Genomic DNA, 20,313 nt, shown 5'->3' with positions numbered 1-20,313 from the left:
AACACCTAACCTAAGAACCAATAATTTTAGCAGGTGTGGCAAATCAATGGGAACCTGAGAGGAGGTACATTCTCGGTAATAAGTGGAGTTATCATGAACACACGGCAAGGAGAAGCCCAGAGCTATTTACCACCTGTCTCATTCCATTGTCACTTTATCTTTGTAAACCTCAGGCTTCTTCAAATGAGTGGTCAGAACTCATCCCACTCTGAAAGGAAACATGCATGCCTGTCACTGCAGCTCTTCTCTCGGTGGCTCATCCAGCTCTGATTTGCAATAGGCGCATATTGAATGAAGGACTGATTTAAAAAAAAAGTAAATGAATGACTGCATCTCCCAAAGAGCAGACCCTAAAAGAATATCAATTTAATACCTATATGCAAAACAGAAAATCCTCTTTGAAATTGCCACTGACTGGGAAAGAGGCACCTGATGATTAAGGACAAGGAAAGATGAAACTGGAAAAGTAATTTAGAATATGATAATATACAATAAATATTACTGTGGCTAAAGCAATTTGGGGCAGGAGTAATCTTTTGGGGATTCAATTGAACAGCACAAAGATGCCGCTAGCATTATGAAAGTGAGTATGGGCATCTTTTCATTAAATAAACTCCATCTGTACTAACTTTATCAGTCCCCCCCCACAAGCCATATGTCACTTCCTAAAAAGGCTTGAGGAAGAAAACAGGGCTATCAGATAGAGTGTGTCTTGCAGAAGATCACAGGATGCTGTCAAGTGGTCCTGAAGCCCTGCACCTACTTGCTCTGGCTACACTTCCTCACTCAAGAAGGGAGCCCATTTCTTTCCTCTAACTTATGTCTGCCTGGGGTTGGCTAATAATTGTCTTTCTGTTACACTTTTCTTCTTAGTATTGGTCTATTACTGCCTGGTTTAAGCTTAGAATTCATGAATAAAATCACAGAGAGCTGAATCCAGCCATCAAACTTTGTAAGTCTACCTTTCTATTTGCTAGGGGTTCCCCTACAAGATTGATAATCTTGTTTCTACTGGATGCTTGCTACACATTTTAACTGAAAACACTGTTGGGTGTACATAGGCACACACATATGAAGGTGTGGACCAGTGAATTTTGTACAGATCATGACTTGAAGCTGCCACAGTCTACCCTCAGGCCCTCTCCATTCCAAGTTCCATCAGACCCCAATCATAGCAGTCAGCAAGCTCTGCCCAAAACACAAATAATTGGTAATATGCTATGGGTGCATGTACCTTGTTAATTTCCTCTTTATTTTTTTTTTTTATCTGCACAATGAAGCTACAGAACTCTTGTTTTTTTTCCCACATACCTTTCCTAACTGTCCTTTTAATGTTCAGGAGAGTAGTATTTTTTTTTTCTCCTTAAGTTTCTGATTGTTAGTATGGTGCAATTCCCCGAGGGGTGCTTGCACGCTCCCAAAGAGTTTCGTCTCTTGAACAAGAACCATGTTGTTTTGTAACTGAAGATTATTGTCCAGATAATTTTTAACAAGATTCTTTACTAATATTAAAAGAAATACAACACCTCAAACTGATGGCGCAGTGACTCCAATGAGCAGTAATGATGGGGTTCATGTTGGGGAGATGACGATGCCAATGGAACTAATGAGTCAGCAAACAGAGTCTGGTGATTCTCTTTCAACAGAATGAGCAAAGTGTTTGAACTGAACTGCCAATTAGGCAAGTTCTCAACAAAAGGGGAGGGTGAGCAATGATTCAGAAACAGATATTCTCCTCAACCCTGTGGTAACTATGGAAGAGGAGTTACATTAGTCAGTCTTTTATGAATACAGTTTCACGTATGATACTCAGTTCTTGCATGGGACAGTTATGTGAAGATAAGGAGAGTCTGGAACATTAGAAACAGGTCATTTAAGTTGGTCCATGCAGCAGCGAGTTAATATGAGATGATTATGCTTCCTTGACCAGCTATTTCAAGTCACACAGCTATTTTCTGTTTGGTAGATATTGAGCACGAAAGCTTACTTGAATTCAGTCGCTCTAACAGAGTCTAACTGAAACCTGAGTTACAATCTGTACTATGATAAATTGTAAATTACTTCTCTATCTTATGTGTATCAATGCTAAGGTACTATGTGGTGAAGACTGAGCATAACAATGAGATAAAAGAATTTTAGTTATTTCTCTGCTTTTCATTTTGATATTTTGTATCTTAGAATAATTTTCATAAAATATAACAAATGATAGTGAACAAGACTCCATCAAGTGATATCTTTGCTTTGCACATAACTATTTAAAATTTCAAATTGAAATGTGCCTTGCTCTTTCCAATGATTTTCTATTACTTTGCAGACAAATGCCATAATTTACCAAAACCTATTTTAAAAGACCTTTCCCATATTTGACACTAGGAAATCACCCTGGAAAAATTTTCTCTTATTTTTAAAGCTTGATGAAAGCCAAACTTGAGAATATGAAATATTCACTATACATTTGTATAACAGTGAGGTTCTCTGGAGTCTCACCCACAAAAAATATGTGCTGTGCTCAGACAAACATTCTGTAACCTTTTATTATCAAATATTAAGCATGTTAAACAACATATACAAAGAACTAAATAAGTTGAGAAATAACTGGAAAGAAGACAAAGACAAGAAGGTAAGCATCCTGATTGAGAATGCTACATTCCCCGCTGAAATTTCCTGTCAGTCTGGACAGGCTAATATTTCACTCAGCGGGACTACATTTTAGAAAAATTCCCTTTTGTTCTGTTTGTTAATCTTGAGGATTTCATACATGTATACAAGAATGCATGATTATATGCACTCTCCATTCATCCAAACTTCCTTCAAATATCCATGAAAAATTAAACACTCAAATCTTCATATATAATGCTGAAATATTTATATATTTATATATGTATATTTATATATGTATACTTACATTGATAATATATATTGATAATATATTACGTATATATAATATATATTACGTATATATAAGTATATACGTATACTTATATAAAATACATTTATATTTAATAGGATATATACATACACACCTATAAAAGATATATATATATATATTTATATATATATATACATATATATGTATGTACATATGCATAGTCTATCAGTATAGTTAGTCCAATATGTGTATGGGTGTGGAAATACCCACTGGAGTAATAGAAATCTACCAGTGGCTATAAACTCAAAAAACAATTATTATCGTTCTCCCCCACCCGCTGTCCAGATCCTACTCCCAGCAGCTAGCAACTGCAAAGCGCCTCCTCTGAAAGGGATGGGATCTGGAGATCAGCTTTTCCATTTATGAAGGGATTGTGGCTGGTGTTACCTTCTGCGGGTAACCACAACTGCCGTGGGTTCATGACTGTGATATTTATTTCAAGTCAGGAAGTTTGCACATCATAAGTTTGTCTCTACCATCTGCCTCTTATATTCTTTCTGCTTCCACCTCCATGATGCCGCATGCATCTTGGTGGTGGGAAGGTTGGGAGTTGAGCTTAATATGCTACTTAAGACTTAACCTTCTCACGAGATGAGAGATGGGGAAAAAAAGAAAAAAGAAAGACTTAACCTCCAGTCCTTATTCTAAGGAGAAATGTTAGTTCTCCTCCTCCTCTTCCTCCTCCTCCTTCTTCCTCTTCTTCCTGCTACTCCTCCCCTCCTTCTTTCTTTTTCTTCCTTTTTAGTTTATAACATAATTAAACCATTCCTCTCTTTACTGTTTAGACGGAAACTTTCCCATATACTGTTCGTTGCATTCTTTCAAATTCATGGCTTTAAAAAAAATTATTGCAGGCATATATTAATATATGTACACATATTTCTAAATTTAGCCTTCTTATCCTGTATATATGAAATTACGTGTATGTTTGTTTTCAGAGCTGACCTTTTGGTATAGGATAACTACTTACTGTGTTCTCTGTGGAAGATGATTTCTCTCCCTAGCAGCATTTGTAGTTTGCCTACAATTCTTTGTGTATGGTTGAGGACTCCTGGGATTCCCCCATCATTTGCATGACAATGGATGTAAAAAAATGAATGTTAAGATGACAATCTAAACACTAGTCCACTTAAACTGTTAATCAAGCAGAAAAGAAATCTATAATCATGAAACAAAATGTTTACCAGTTATATATCTTATAGAGTATTAGTGTCTAAAATATATAAAGGATGAAAAAAGCCCAAACCATGAAAACAGTCAAAATTCAAAAACAGGCTCTGGAACTGAACATAGAGCTCTCAAAAGAAGAAGCACATACGGCTATGAAAGTTTTTTCTCTACAGATTAATTTTTATTAACATGTCTGTCTTTGTTAGTGTTACATGTCTATTCTGTGTGTGTGGTTGCCTGTAAGAGTCTGAATTGGGTTTTGGACCTTTTGCAGCAGGAGTCATAGGCAGTTATGAGCCACCTGACATGGGTGCTGGAAACTGTACTTAGTTCATCTGAACAATTAGGATGCTCTCTTAACTTCTGAGCCATCACCCAAGGCCTTCAAAATAATATTTTCAAGTGTTCAATATCTTCAGCTCTCTGTGAAATTCAAATTAGACAACTTTGAGGTTTCATCTTACTCCAGTTAGAATGACAACAACTTCTGGTGAGGAGCTGGGAAAGAGAAGTCCTGAAACCCTGTTGGTGGCAATATAAACTGATTAAGCTACTGTGGAAATCAGTGAGAGGGGTCCTTGAAAATCTAAAAGAGAAAGAGGAACCATCTGACTGATACATCATACTGAGACATACATCACAGAAACTTTATATTCTGTTAATGCGATATCTGTACATTCAAGTTCACTAATGCTCTGTTCACTGTACCCAAGAAGTGTCAATAGCCAGATGTCCATCAGCAGGTAAATTTATTTATGTGATACCTACACACAGTGTAATTTTATCCAGTTTGTAGGTAACACAAAATCATATAATTTTTAAAATTGGGCAGAACTGGAAAATACCATACTGAGTTAAGTTAACCCAGGCCCAGAAAGACAAATGTTGCATGTTATTCCTCTTATGGAAAGCCTAGCTATGAATTCATAGTGTTGTATAATATTGTGTCGAACCTCTAGTACATGTAGAATACAGAACAACATAAAAGGATCATTGGGTGGAGAAAGCTCAAAAGAAAGGCCTTCAAGTAGGTGACATGAAAGCAGAAAGGGGAAGTCTGGTGAGGTTTAAGTAGGTAGACTGTAGTAAGGTAGAATAGAAGAGCTGGTGGGAGGATGGACAACCACCACTAAATGTTTATGAAAAAGTCTCATGGAAGCCTATTATTCTATAAAGTTATTAACAATGTGTTTTTAAAATATTTGAATGGAGGTCCAAACACTGCAGGGGAGTTCTCCTCTCAGACTAATGTGTTACTAAGCAAAAACTCCTCATGCCAGGTTATGTGTTATATATATGAATTCTTGGTCATAGAAGCTTCAGAGGCACATGCACAAAACCGACCAGACAAATAAACAGCCATCCAAACAAAAACCATCTATTGACACTAATCTTGCTTGCTTATCATATTTTGACAGTGTAACCATTTTGTAGAAGACCACACACATTTGGTCATAAGTGAGAAATCAAACTGGATTGTAGCTAGAAGCTCTTCTTCCTGTTAGTTAGCTTTCACTGTGCCAGAAGGTACTAGGTAGGCTCTAGGGGCAGGTGATGAGGGTGAGAACAGTTTTCCACAGCTGTGTGCACTGGGAGAGACAATAATGGTCAATCTTGCAACAGGTATTAATTGGTGTACTAGTGACTGACTGGACTGAGGCTAATTCCACTGGAGGAAATTTATAGTGGTACTTACCTGGCTTCAGAAATCGGGTCAGATCTTATGTATCTGGGTAGATCCTAAGCCTTTGGGGGTTACTTGCTATCACCATTTTGAAAAGTTGTTCTGTAACCAAAGCACCTTGCAAATTAGTCAAATATGTCATGTCTCTTTCCAGTTTTATTAGCAAGCAATCATTTTCTCAAAGCCCTGAATCCATTTTGTGAAAAGCAATTATCTGAGAAGACACCGTTCCTGCTTCTTGTTTCTGCTAAAGGATCTAATCGTAACTCTAGAATTGCCAATTAAGAAGTGTATATGTTTGATCCCACATACTGGCTTTTTCAAACCTGGACGTAATTAAGTGTGTTCACACCTCTCATTCTTTAACTTTACTCTAAAGTTCTCCATCACATTTCTTTAGGCCAGCTTTAAGCCCAAAGCGTATTCTCAACTAGGAGTCACTCTGATTTAGGGTTGTGGTCCCTGGTAGTCTACTCATGAAACAGCATAATGCCAGACAACCATGTGCATATGAGCTGCACCAAATATGTGTAGAGAGTCAAAGTCAAAACAAATTAATAAATCAGCAGAGTTTATGAAGGTGGGAAGGAGATGGGTTAGGGGACATAGGAGAAGAAAAAGAGAAGTAGTGGTGAATCAAATTGATCAATGTATCTCATATAAACATGTGACAGTTTCAAATGATAAAAGATTTTGTGGATCACATAATTATTAATTACAATTCATTAATATCATTTGTTATATAGTCAGTGTCTCCTTTTTCTGACTAAATAATGTATATATGCATATATGTTATAGCTTTATTTTAAAGCTATTATTTAAATGAGCTCATGCATACAAATAAAAATTATCACCATTGATCACCGGGCGGTGGAAGGCGGCCGGATCACTGGGCTGTGGAAGGCGGCCGGAGGACGCCAAGCACAGCCGGTGGGGACCGACTGGGACAGCCTGGAACCGGCTGGGACTGGAGCAGCAGCAGAGGACACAAGCTGCTGGCGGTGGGAACCTTCCCAGCAGCAAAAGCAGGCAGCAGGGACCGCGCACAACACCGAGAACAGATCGCCCCACTACAATTAAACCAAAGAGGTAGGCCTTCAGTTGGGGAGGTCCCTGGCAAAGGAGGAGCCGGGTCCTATTCCTGAAGACCCTTCTGAGGGGTGAGAGGGATCTTGGCCCCGGCAGGAACCAGGAAACAGAGCAAGGGCATTTTGTAAGAGGAGCCCCTGGCCAGCAGGGAAACCTGAACTAGTTTTAACAGACCCCTTAGATAGCATCGATAGGAAGAGATGGGCAGGCGCCAAGGAAAGAATTCACCCAATAATCTGAAAAACAACATGAAAACACCAGAACCCAACGATCTTGCAACAGAAGGTCTCCAAACACCCTAACACAGAGGAAGTGGAAAAAATTGACTTTATGAAAGCAGTAGAATCCCTTAAACAACATGTGAAAAATGCCCTTATAGAAATGGATGAGAAGTATAACCAAAAATTTGAAGAAATGAGTAAATACGTACATAATATCCTGGGAAACCAAGAAAGAACGATCAAACAGGTAATGGAAACAGTTCAAGAATTGAAAACTGAAATGGAAGCAAGGAAGAAAACACAAACTGAGGACCAGCTGGATATGGAAAATCTAGGTCAATGAGCAGAGCCTACAGAAACAAGCATAATCAATAGAATACAAGAAATAAAAGAAAAAATCTCAGATTCTGAGGACACCATAGAGAAAATAAACGCTCTGATCAAAGAAAACTGCAAAACCAACAAATTCTCATCACAAAACATTCAGGAATTATGGGACACAATAAAGAGACCAAATCTAAGAATAATAGGAATAGAAGAAGGAGAAGAGTCACAGCTCAAAGGCCCAGAAAATATTTTGAACAAAATTATGGAAGAAAACTTTCCCAACATAAAGAAAGATATTCCTTTGAATATTCAAGAAGCATACAGAACACCAAACAGACTGGATCAAAGTAAAACATCCCCTCGCCATATAATAATCAAAACACAAAATATACAGGTTAAAGAAAGAATACTAAGAGCTGCAAAGGAAAAAGGCCAAGTAACTTATAAAGGTAAACCGATCAGACTTATACCTGATTTCTCTATGGAAACAATGAAAGCCAGAAGGTCCTGGATAGAAGTACTGCAGAAGCTAAGAGACCATGGATGCAAGCCCAGACTACTATACCCAGCCAAGCTTTCATTCATTATAAATGGAGAAATCAAGACATTCCAGGATAAGAACAAATTAGACAATACGTAGCCACGAACCCAGCCCTACAGAAAGTAATAGAAGGAAAACCGCAACCCAAGGAATCCAACATTGCCAACACTGCCTACAATAACTCGGGCATCTAGCGACCCTTCGCTAGCACAACTCAAAGAAGGGAGACACACAAATTCTACTTCCAAAAACAATAAGAATATCTGGCATAAACAACCACTGGTCATTAATATCACTTAATATTAATGGTCTCAATTCACCTATAAAATGGCACAGGCTAAGAGATTGGATACGAAAACAGGATCCAACATTCTGCTGTTTGCAAGAAACTCATCTCAACCACAAAGACAGGCATCTACTCAGAGTAAAGGGTTGGGAAAAGGTCTTTCAAGCAAATGGTCCTAAGAAAAAAGCAGGAGTGGCCATATTAATTTCTAACAAAACTGACTTCAAACTAAAATCAATCAGAAGAGATCGAGAGGGACACTTCATACTCATAACAGGAACAATTTGTCAGGATGACGTCTCAATCTTGAATATTTACGCCCCTAATATAAAAGCACCCACGTATGTAAAAGAAATATTACTAAAACTCAAGGCAGACATCAAACCACACACACTAGTAGTAGGAGACTTCAATACACCTCTCTCAGCAATGGACAGGTCAATCAGACAGAAACCTAATAGAGAAGTAAGAGAACTACTGGAGGTAATGAAGCAAATGGACTTAACAGACATCTATAGAACATTCCACCCAAATAGGAAAGAATATACCTTCTTCTCTGCAGCCCATGGAACCTTCTCGAAAATTGACCACATACTCGGAAACAAAGGAAACCTCCACAGATACAAAAAAATATCAGTGTCCACCTGTGTCCTATCAGATCACCATGGATTAAAGTTAGAATTCAACAACAATCCTACCTCCAGAAAGCCGACAAACTCATGGAAACTGAACAGTCAACTACTGAACCACACCTGGGTCAAGGAAGAAATCAAGAAAGAAATTAAAGTCTTCCTTGAATTTAATGAAAATAAAGGGACAACATACTCAAACCTATGGGACACTATGAAATCAGTGCTAAGAGGAAAGTTCATAGCACTAAGTTCCCACTTAAAGAAAACAGAGAAAGCATTCATCGGAGACTTAACAGCACACCTGAAAGCTTTAGAAAAAAAAAGAAGCAGATACGCCCAGGAGGAGTAGAAGACTGGAAATAATCAAACTGAGGGCAGAAATCAACAAAATAGAAATGCAGAAAACAGTCCAAAGAATCAATGAAACAAAAAGTTGGTTCTTGGAGAAAATCAACAAGATCGGCAAACCCCTATCCAAACTAATTAAACGACAGAGAGAACACGCAAATAAATAAGATCAGAAATGAAAAGGGGGACATAACCACAGACACAGAGGAAATTCAGAGACTCATTAGATCTTACTACAAAAGCTTGTATGCCACAAAACTAAAAAATGCAAAAGAAATGGACATTTTTTTAGATAAGTGCCACATACCAAAGCTAAACCAAGACCAGGTGAACGATCTAAATAGACCTGTTAGTCGCGAAGAACTAGAAACTGTTATCAAAAATCTACCTTCCAAAAAAAGCCCAGGACCAGATGGTTTCAATGCAGAATTCTACCAGAACTTCCAAGAAGACCTAATACCTATACTCCTTAATGTATTTCACAATATAGAAACAGAAGAGTCATTGCCAAATTCCTTTTATGAAGCTACAGTTACCCTGATACCAAAACCACACAAAGACCCAACCAAGAAAGAGAATTACAGGCCTATCTCACTCATGAATATCGACGCAAAAATTCTCAATAAAATACTGGCAAACCGAATCCAAGAACACATTAGAAAAATTATCCATTATGATCAAGTAGGCTTCATCCCAGAGATGCAGGGCTGGTTCAACATACGCAAATCTATCAATGTAATCCAGCATATAAATAAACTGAAAGAAAAAAACCATATGATCATTTCATTAGATGCTGAAAAAGCATTTGACAAAATTCAACACCCCTTTATGATAAAAGTCTTGGAGAGATTAGGGATACAAGGGTCATACCTAAATATAATAAAAGCTATTTACAGCAAGCCATCAGCTAACATTAGATTAAATGGAGAAAAACTCAAAGCCATCCCACTAAAATCAGGAACACGACAAGGATGTCCACTCTCTCCATACCTCTTCAATATAGTGCTTGAAGTTCTAGCAATAGCAATAAGACAACATAAAGGGATCAAGGGGATTCGTATCGGAAAAGAAGAAGTTAAGCTCTCGTTATTTGCAGATGATATGATAGTATACATAAGCGACCCCAAAAACTCTACCAAAGAACTCCTACAGCTGATAAACACCTTTAGTAATGTGGCAGGATACAATATCAACTCCAAAAAATCAGTGGCCTTCCTATACACTAAGGATAAGGAAACAGAGAGGGAAATTAGAGAAGCATCACCTTTCACGATAGCCACAAATAGCATAAAATATCTTGGGGTAACTCTGACCAAGGATGTGAAAGATCTATTTGACAAGAACTTTAAGTCTTTGAAGAAAGAAATTGAAGAGGACACCAGAAAATGGAAAGATCTTCCTTGCTCCTGGATTGGGAGGATCAACATAGTAAAAATGGCAATTCTACCAAAAGCAATCTATAGATTCAATGCAATCCCCATCAAAATCCCATCAAAATTCTTCACAGATCTGGAGAAGACAATAATCAACTTTATATGGAAAAACAAAAAACCCAGGATAGCCAAAACAATCTTATACAACAAAGGAGCGTCTGGAGGCATTACCATCCCTGACTTCAAACTCTACTACAGAGCTACAGTATTGAAAACAGCTTGGTATTGGCATAAAAACAGAGAAGTCGACCAATGGAATCGTATAGAAGACCCTGACATTAACCCTCAAACCTATGAACACCTGATTTTCGATAAAGGAGCTAAAAGTATACAATGGAAAAAAGAGAGCATCTTCAACAAATTGTGCTGGCAAAACTGGATGTCAATCTGTAGAAGAATGAAAATAGATCCATATCTATCACCATGCACAAAACTCAAGTCCAAATGGATTAAAGACCTCAATATCAGTCCGAACACACTGAACCTGATAGAAGAGAAAGTGGGAAGTACTCTACAACACATAGGCACAGGAGACCACTTCTTATGTATAACCCAAGCTGCACAGACATTAAGGACCTCATTGAATAAATGGGACCTCCTGAGACTGAGAAGCTTCTGTAAAGCAAAGGACACTGTCGCTAAGACACAAAGGCAACCCACTAACTGGGAGAAGATCTTCACCAACCCCGCAACTGACAAAGGTCTGATCTCCAAAATATATAAAGATATCAGGAAACTAGACCGCAAAAGGCTAACCAACCCAATTATAAAATGGGGCATTGAGCTGAACAGAGAATTCTCAACAGAAGAACTTCAAATGGCCAAAAGACACTTAAGGTCATGCTCAACTTCCTTAGCGATCAGAGAAATGCAAATCAAGACAACTTTAAGATACCATCTTACACCTGTCAGAACGGCTAAAATCAAAAACACCAATGATAGCCTTTGCTGGAGAGGTTGTGGAGAAAGGGGTACACTCATCCATTGCTGGTGGGAATGCAAACTTGTGCAACCACTTTGGAAAGCAGTGTTTCGGTTTCTCAGGAAATTCGGGATCAACCTACCCCTGGATCCAGCAATACCACTCTTGGGAATATACCCAAGAGAGGCCCTATCATACAACAAAAGTATATGCTCTACGATGTTCATAGCAGCATTGTTTGTGATAGCCAGAACCTGGAAACAACCTAGATGCCCTTCAATGGAAGAATGGATGAAGAAAGAATGGAATATATACATATTAGAGTACTACTCAACAATAAAAAACAAGGACTTCTTGAATTTAGCATGCAAATGGATGGAAATAGAAAACACTATCCTGAGTGAGGTAAGCCAGACCCAAAAAGAGGAACATGGGATGTACTCACTCATATTTGGTTTCTAGCCATAAACCAAGGACATTGAGCCTATAATTAGTGATACTACAGAAGCTAAATAAGGAGAACCCAAAGAAAAACATATAGGCATCCTCCTGAATATTAACCTTCAGCAGGTGATGAAAGGAGACAGAGACAGAGACCCCCATTGGAGCACCGGACTGAAATCTCAAGGTCCAAATCAGGAGCAGAAGGAGAGAGAGCAGGAGCAAGGAACTCAGGACCACAAGGGGTGCACCCACACACTGAGACAATGGGGATGTTCTATCGGGAACTCACCAAGGCCAGCTGGCCTGGGTCTGGAAAAGCCTGGGATAAAACCGGACACTCTGAACATAGCGGACAATGAGGACAACTGAGAACTCAAGAACAATGGCAATGGGTTTCTGATCCTACTGCATGCACTGGCTTTGTGGGAGCCTAGGCAGTTTGGATGCTCAACTTACTAGACCTGGATGGAGGTGGGGGTTCCTTGGACTTCCCACAGGACAGGGAACCCTGATTGCTTTTCGGGCTGGGGGGGGGACTTAATTGGGGGAGGGGGAGGGAAATGGGAGGCGGTGGCGGGGAAGAGACAGAAATCTTTAATAAATAAATAAATTTAAAAAAAAAGAACTGTAGCAAGTAGGGTTGACCTTGTCTTGTTTTCATCATCTTCTTTTAATACAAATAAATATATATTGATTATCCCCAATTTTTTAAACAGTTACATCTTACCAGCTCTAAGATAATGCTAGGACTGTGTCACTTATTCCTATTTATTTCCACGCTGGTATCTCCCCACAAGCAAGAGATGACTCCCAGTAGCATCAGGAAGGCGACGATAGCTGTGTCTGGTTAGTGCTGCTCCTCCGAGCTATCTGTCTTTGAACTGAAGGGGGCAGATATAGCAAATGACTTTCTCCCAGAGGCATGTGGCATCCCACGTAGAACCTTCAATCTGACTACAACTGGAAGCCCAGCAGATGAGGGTATTGCCTGGGTTTTCCTACCTTAGTTAAGCCAGTTAAGATAATTACTCATGGGCTAGGTTAGAGATGATTCTCCAGACGAGCATGGGTTCCATCAGATTGACAAGTAATACTATCACACACATACACACATTAAAAAACAAAACCTGACTGTGAGTAGCCTTACATACATTTACTTTTTGCCAAATATCTTGAAGATAGACTCATAAGTGCAGTGAGGGAGTGAATCCACATGGAATGCTGGTAAACATACCAGATTCTCACCTGTAAGCCAGTGGTGTTACCCCATCAGCCAAATACATAGGTTTCCTTACATCAGAGCAAGTTTTCATCCTGAGGTTTATACCATTGTGTAAGAAATGGTATCTCAGTGTCCTTTCAATAGCACTTACCTTGGACCAGTTTTCCACAAAGAACAAGTTGAGAGTCTTCATTGTCACCTGAGCAAAATATTTTGTGGGAGAGCTTCCCCCTAAGATGCTTCCACATGACCTCACAAGTAAAGAAAAAGCTTATTCCCTGGACTATAGGACCCCAACTCTTCTTCAAGTAATGGATGCTTCCATAACAACAGGTACCGTGCACCAAACATTTGACAAATCATTTCTAGTTCATAAAAGAGGATTTGGCAAAGTTATGCTGTAATGGGACAGATAGCACACCTCTTAGGGTCTTGTGACCAAAGATTAAAATTTCTGTTCCAGTTTCTTAATGTTGCTATTGGACCAGATTGCAGCTAGAGATAGTGGATTTGGCTATATCCCAAGAAAATTTTATTTGCAGAAATAGGCAGCTGGCAGGTTTGGATGATAACCATCACTTATGGACTCCCTCTATAGACTATGACCTCACAGGTAACAAAGATTCAAATAAACTCTGCATGTTTCTCCATCCAGGCACAGACCTCATGTTAACCTGTGTTAATCACTGGGGTTCTTGGTTCCCAACACTAGGATCTCAAATGTTGTATTACATGGAATTTGGGGGTTATAGGTCTCTTTTGTTTTCTGTTTTATTTTTCCTATCCCCATGCCTCTAGAGATATAACCCTGTGCTGCAAGTCTTGCTGACTCTTCTCATTTTATTACTATGTTGAATAAAAACAGATGATATAATATCTATACTCCAATGCCTCCCTAAATCTACATGCTTCTGAATAAAAACACTGTTACTATTAGGACACATAACAAGTGACATGTTTATTTTTGAATTGTAGTTTCAACCATCACTTTTAGTGCCTATGTTGCAGATCTACTGAAATATTTTTGGTGATTATTCAGGTTTTCAAATGTTGTCAATTGCTACTATATTTTCTCATTTATGGGAAGGGAGTATTCTGCATATCACATCACATCTTAAAATAAAACAGATGTAAGGCTCTGGAGCTATTGTGCTTGTATAGGTATGAAGCTGGCCAGCAGGATTGAAAAATACAACTTTCATCTTGTCTCTCAAGGTCAACCTGATGTTTGCCTTAATGAAATTTCAGATTTCACCTTAAATAAAGCTTCATATTCTTTGCAATAGTGAAAAAAAATTATCACCATTTGTGTCAGCAGAATTGAGATTAAAGTTTGGTATAGTTGCTTCTATGTTTCAGTAGCCTAGAATATATTCTTTAACTGTTTAAATTTTATTATGACATTGTTGATCTATTTTTTATGGTTCTACTCTTACAAAGATTTGGCATGCCAATAAGTAGTACTTCGGTGTCAAACTTGAGTGAGAGTAGATAAGTAGTCAGGAAAATAGCAAAGATACAACTATAGAAATTATTCATGAAGGAAATATGAGCAGAAGATGGAGCAATAAGATGCAAATAATTTCTCAATAAGACTAGTCATGTACGAAGTAGAGAAACTGGCTAAGACAGACACTAGTCAGATGTGTCCATATGATTGATGTCTCAATAGACAAGTGATAGGTCCATTTAAGAAACAGATCACCAAGGAAATTTAAAAATGAGGCTGGGGCCAGTATTCCATTGGTAGAATTCCTCTAATTCTTATCTCCTCTCATGTACTCAAGCCCTGGTGGGTAATCACAGCAAACTGCATTGTGGAAATAGCAAATGACCTAGGCATGCTGAGATGTCATAAAGCAATGGGTCATAGCAGAAAGAAAGATTGCTATTTTGAAAATTCTTGAATCATGAGAATGAGACAGCAGAGATGGCAGTTTGGTGTGTGTGTTTGTGTGTGTGCATGCAAGCATGCTGTATAACATGATCATTTGGCAATCATACCAACCACATTTTATTTTGTCATCAAAAAATTTCTTCAAGAAACACTGGTCAATAGCTTTCATTAGCAGTGAAAATATGGAATGTAATTTCTTTTACACTATGTTTAATCCAGCCTAGGATTTATAAAATATAGAGTCCTACTGATGGTCATTTTTGCATTTTTATAAGATGAAAGTTTGCCAAAGAACCTTATGTTTGGGAATTTGGATTTCTCTAAGATATGATCACAGCATGTTGCTTAAAATGCATTTTAGATAAAGAGATGGCTTCTCAGAGGAAGCACAATTTTAGAAAATGATTGTTGAAAATAGAAACAGCTGGAAGCAATCCCTATGGTCAACTTCAAAAGCCAATGTTACATTGAAAGAAAGAACCCCGAGTTTCCTATGAGTGATAAAGTCCTATTGTAGAACAGAAGTGTGACCAGTGAATGATGCTGACAGGCCCTAGGGACGTCAGAGTTGAGAAAACCTGGATGAACTATTTTTTTCTTTCTTTCCTTCTTATCCACCTTGCCAATGAATAGTCTGTATTGATTTACTTTATGCAAGTCAATCTAAATAATGCCGATTCTTTCTTTCAACATGAGAGGGGTGATTTCTATAAACTCAAATCAAGTAAAAGTCAAGCCATAGACTTTAGACTTCAAAGAAATCAATGCATAAATTTATATGTAGATAGTAGTAGAATTTTAATACAGTACTAAGGCATGAGGTAGATATTTTTACCTTCTGTTTACCCGAGGCCTGTAAAAGTTGGACAACTTGACCAAAGTATTAGGAAGTCACAGAACTTTTATTTTTTAATTGAAAATAAATGTATTTTATTAGATAAATAAAAACACAGAAACCATACCTTATTAATGGAATTCTATGTGCTATTTGATATATATCTGTATCTTGTGATATGGGCTAACTATATTTTCTCAAATGGTTAGAATTTCCTTATGGTATACTAATAAAAATTTCTTCTATAAAAATTTTAAATTTTAACAGGTCGTTCTATTTAAAATTTGAGATTTTGGACACAAAATTGTAGATGGTTGTTGAGTTTGCTTGAGGGATGCCATATATTGCTTTTATGCCTTGTATTTACCCATACAAAATCATTACTGTAAAAATACTTTGAGGAAATTTATGTTTGTAATGAAGTTATGAATTTAAGTGTCCTTGATTTGGTTGTATTAATGATATTCAGATAGTAATGGCCATTGCTTATGAATTTTACACAATAAATAATTTGCTTAAAACAGTTGCCAAAAAAATAAAGGAATTATGCTTTTGATACATATTAATAGCCTGGTTAATATTTAATATGGAATCATTTTGTACAAATACATAGCTATATAAGGTTTTAAAATCAAATGCCTTCTTAGTAAATAGATTGATTGAAAATGAATGGATCAAGACCAGCAACAATTAATGAAGATTTAAACCTAGATAGATAGATAATATCAAGTCTGGAGAGGGTGACAATCAGTCTTCTTCCTTAGTCTCTTTAAATTTCACGTAAATTTAAGAGCTCCACCACCAAAACTCATCCTTTATATTGAAATCAACAGGAATTATAATTTTCTTTCATGGAAAAATTCTTCATTTAATTCATAAAGTTAACCTTCATGTATTCCTTGTCATAATTTGACTCATTCAATAAATATCATTTAGTATGTTCTCTCTATGACAAACATGATAAAAGTTTAGTAAAGTATATTGCCAGTAAAAGAAAAACATGAACAATGTTACCAGGGTTCTGAATTATGGTTTGGAATAACAGAGGATTAAGATGAGCCAACTCTTCATTGGATACCTCAAAGTGTTTCAGACAGACACTTCATTAAGAGTGAAACATTTATCTCAAAGAATTGCAAATGGCTAGAAAAAAATTGGATAATTTAGAAGGTTTCAGAATGAGTTTATAGATTATGCATATTAGGTACTATGGTCTGAGTAAGATTGAATTAAATGGCATAAATATTTGTTTCTTGTAATAATAACTTATTAGTCTAGATCTATCATAATAAACCTATAATTATTACAGACATGCAAACCATCCAGCAATCTATATATCTGTATCTGTTCTACAAATCTGAAACCATACCTCCTGTATCTTGAATAAAGGAAGCTATTCCAGTGTATCCAGAAAATATAGGTCATGGATCTCACCTAGATTAGGAACAAAGATACAGAGTAGGGTTTGTAGACATATGTTTATTATCTCTCTCTCTTTCTTTTTCTTTCTGTCTGTCTCTGTCTCTCTTCCCTAATAAAACAAATATAGTATAGTAAACGCATTATGAAAATTAACTGTACAGGGATTGATTTATTTTAAGAAATAGTCTGATTTTATTTAAGATATATCAATGTTTTTCTTGTTTGGTGAGACACAGTTTCTGAGCATAGACTTGGTTGTCCTGAAACTCATTTCATAGACCATGCTAGACTCAAACTCAGTGACATGCCTGACTCTGTTGTTCTGATGTTGACATTGAATATGTATGCCACGAACACCTGGCTAAATGTTTCTAATTTTTTTAAATAGATTAAGTAAAGGGTGAAAACAGAAAGAGATATTAACAATGAGTCATTTCTGGTCTATGTATCTGGCTCTGTATAGAGTCTTTCCTTAGCCAGGCCTGATATAAATAGCCAGACATATAACTTTCCTCATAACAAATAATGCTCCTTTCATTACATGTAAGGAAGATGATAAAGCACTCAAGAGATCAGAGAAGAGAGGAAACAGAAATGTTAGCATGAATACAGTAATGTACCAATGCAAACTATCACATAGCATCGGGGGATTGTGGAATTACGAAGTAAATGAAGTTGACTACTCTCATCTCCATTCTATTACAGAGTGCAGTCTCACAGCCATGTTCATCTCAGCTTCAATGATGAGCTGTTTCTGTATAAAGAAAGCAAGAAAAATAAGTGCCTCAGTTTTTGAACTTCTCACTCATTGGCCTCCTGCTTAGCTTATTTGCATTGGTTCACTGGAGCTGTAATTGATAGGCATGTTGTTATAAATGCAGTATTATCTAGTATCCAACAATACCACATTACTGTTCCTGATCTAAATGTTCTTAAACCAATGTAGTGATTTAACCAAGTAATGCCCCCAATAGGTTTAGGTATTTGAAAACTCATGTGGGATTCCTCTCTGTATGCTGTGAATATCATTGATTAATAAAGGAACTGCTTTGGGCTTATAGCAGAGCTATAGGGGAACAGAGCTAAGTCGGGAAAACTAAACAGAACACTGGGAGAAAGGAAGCGGAGTCAGAGAGAAGCCATGGAGCCCCACTGCCGGAGACAGATGCTGAAACTTTGCCAGTAAGCCACTGCCACGTGGTGATACACAGATTAATAGAAATGGGTTAATTAATATGTCAAAGCCATCCAATAAAAAGCTAGAGCTAATGGGTAAAGCAGTGATTTAAAGAATATAGTTTTTATGTGATTATTTAAGTTCTGGGCAGTCAGAACGAACAAGCAGCCTCAGTACAACACAACATTTGGTTCTAAGTTAGTGGTGCTGCCTGGGAAGGTCTAAGAGGTAGGTCCTTGTTGGAGTAAGAACGTGACTGGGTCAGTCTTGAGAGTTAACAACCTTGTTCTCCTTCCAGTTTGCTTTCTTTGATTTGATGGCAGTTTGGAAACAGGAGCTATCAGTTTCTTCCTTTTGCTACTATGTCTTCAACTTGTTGTAATGTTTTCTTAACATGATGGATGTTTTATCCTTCTTAGAATCAGAATCCCAAGATAAGAAAATAAACAAATATAAAACTATTCTATGATTTTTTTTTTTTTTGGTCATGGGGTTTTATCACAGCAAAAGAAAAGCAGCTAATACAACTAGAATTAAAGACTCTATCCACCAATTAAAGGGTGAGAAGTAAATGACAATGATGGAAAGAAGGAAGAAAGGAAGGATGGAAATGTATTCAGTGATCGGCCAAAGGAGATTCTAAAACTACAATTAAGTTGTATGATTATACATTGATATTTAGTTTTACTTTTTCAAGTTTATTTTTGAAAACATTATATATGAATATAATAGGTTTTGATCAAATTCACCCCTTGCTCCCTTCCCTCCAACTTTTCCACCTTCCCCAAATTCATGTGCTGTTTTTTAAACTCATGAAATCCACATAGCACTACCAATTAATGCAGGAACAAGTTTTTGTCATAGGCAGATTTATCAGGTAGCAGTTCCTTAAAGAAAACTGACTCTCCTTTCAGCAGCCATCAATTACAATAGCCATCTCTTGGATGGAAAGGGATGTCATGAGATGGAAGACCCTCCCTAGTCCATGCTGGAATTTTGGCTGTCTTGATCGTTTGTATAGATCTTGTGTACCCACGACTGTCATGGATTCATGTGCAATGATGTTGTCATGTCTGTACAACACTGCTTCTTACAAGTCTTATCCCTAAATCTTACAAATTTTCTACCCTCTCTTTAGCTTTGTGAGGTATGGTGGTATGAAAGAAAAGGGAGTGACACTATTAGGAAGTATGGCCTTGTTGAAATAGGTGTGGTCTTGTTGGAGGAAGTGTGTCACTGTGGAGTTTGGGCTTTAAGTTCTCCTATATTCAAGACATTCTCAGTGTCACAGTCCACTTCCTGTAGCCTTATGATTAAGATGTAGCCAACTGTATATCTGCTTGCATGCCTTGGTGCTCCTCACCGTAATGATAATAGACTGAACCTCTGAACTGTAAGCCAACACCTCAATTAAATGTTTTTCTTCATTAGAATTGTTGTGGTCATGGTGTCTCTCCACAATTGAAATCCAAATTAAGACAAGGGGGAAAAGTAGTTTCATATAGATGTTACATTCTGGGTATGAATATTTCAAGGTCTCTTATTCTCTAAAAGTTGACACAGTGTAAGTCTTTTTATTAATTGCCATCAATGGAGAAAAGAAACTCCTTTGATGAATGTTGAAAGCTGCATTATTCTAATTGTATAAAAACAAGCATTTAGATAAGAGTGTAAGGTTAAATTTGCTTAGCAGAATAAAAGTAACATGTTCTTGCCTGGTATCTGTAACCTAAC

General features: G+C 37.3%; 1 pseudogene; it reads right to left on the bottom strand.

Annotated features, from left to right (window-relative positions):
• LOC142844190 (bolA-like protein 2 pseudogene) overlaps positions 1 to 13,441 on the bottom strand; it is a 145,067-nt pseudogene extending 131,626 nt beyond the window's left edge.
• Positions 13,442 to 20,313: the final 6,872 nt, after the last annotated feature.

Source organism: Microtus pennsylvanicus, chromosome 2, assembly GCF_037038515.1.
Source record: "Microtus pennsylvanicus isolate mMicPen1 chromosome 2, mMicPen1.hap1, whole genome shotgun sequence".
NCBI lineage: Eukaryota > Metazoa > Chordata > Mammalia > Rodentia > Cricetidae > Microtus > Microtus pennsylvanicus.
The sequence above is the reverse complement of the archived record's forward strand: the minus strand, read 5'-3'. Positions and strand labels throughout refer to the sequence as shown.